The sequence below is a fragment of the Alligator sinensis genome, unplaced genomic scaffold, assembly GCF_000455745.1.
Source record: "Alligator sinensis unplaced genomic scaffold, ASM45574v1 scaffold1735_1, whole genome shotgun sequence".
Classification (NCBI taxonomy): Eukaryota; Metazoa; Chordata; order Crocodylia; family Alligatoridae; genus Alligator; species Alligator sinensis.
In genome coordinates this window covers 265,700-266,653 of record NW_005843182.1, presented here as the reverse complement: position 1 = coordinate 266,653, position 954 = coordinate 265,700, and positions in this window count along the sequence as shown.

Below are 954 nucleotides of genomic sequence, written 5' to 3'. Positions count from 1 at the left end.
TCTCTCTTTAGGATGTGGAATTCCTTAATAACAAGTTTTTATTGGGTCTAAAGTAGCTTTGAAAAAGGAACCGGGAATAAAGAATATGGAACCAGGAATAAGGAACTGGGAAAAAGGGACCAACTTCAGCCTTATCATTGGGCAGTGGTGGTGGCACTGGCGGCACAGAGCACAGGTGGCAGCACGGGGTGATGGGTGGCAGCAGCAGTGACTGCTGCATGTGGCCGATGCTGCCTCCTCCCCCTGTATCCAGCTGGCTGGGTGGCGTTGTGCGGCCCACAGAGGGGCACCGCTCCCCTCGCCCACCCACCCCAGGCCTGGTCCTGGAAGCGGGTACAGAGACACATTTCTCTCCTTCCCCATTCAGACCCTTTATGCCTTGCTGCTGCTGCTTGTTTTGAGAGCAGTGTGATGGCCATGTACGTTCTGTTGCTGGGCGGGCAGCAGCCCAGCGGTGAGCTGCCCAGCAGCAGGATGCACATGGCATCGCACCGCTCTCAAAGCAGTGGCAGTGAGGCACAGAGGCAGAGCAGAGCCCAGTCCATCTTCACCCTGTACACAGATAAGGGGGGTACATGTTCCCCCGTGGTGCATGCAGCAGTGGAAGCCCTCCCCCACCCCCTTCCTCCGTGCCCCTGGATGCACCACCAGGCTCCTATTGTACTCTTTCCTTCTCCCCAAACCCTGCCCATTCCTCCCACACACACTTACCTGCTGTGGGGGTTGTCTGTATCTGTGTGTCTGTCTGTCCCCTGCCTGCCCAGTGGCAGCAGGCACATGGTGTCATGTGGCTCTTGGGGCAGCAGGGTGCAGAGTCCAGCCTGAAGCAGCAGCTACCTCTGCCCTGCACACAGATCTGGGGAGCGCATGGTCCCTGGGCCTCCACTGGGGTGCATGTAGTGGCAGGAGCTGGCCACCCCTCCCCCGTGCCCCCTGGACAATCCACTCTTGTGG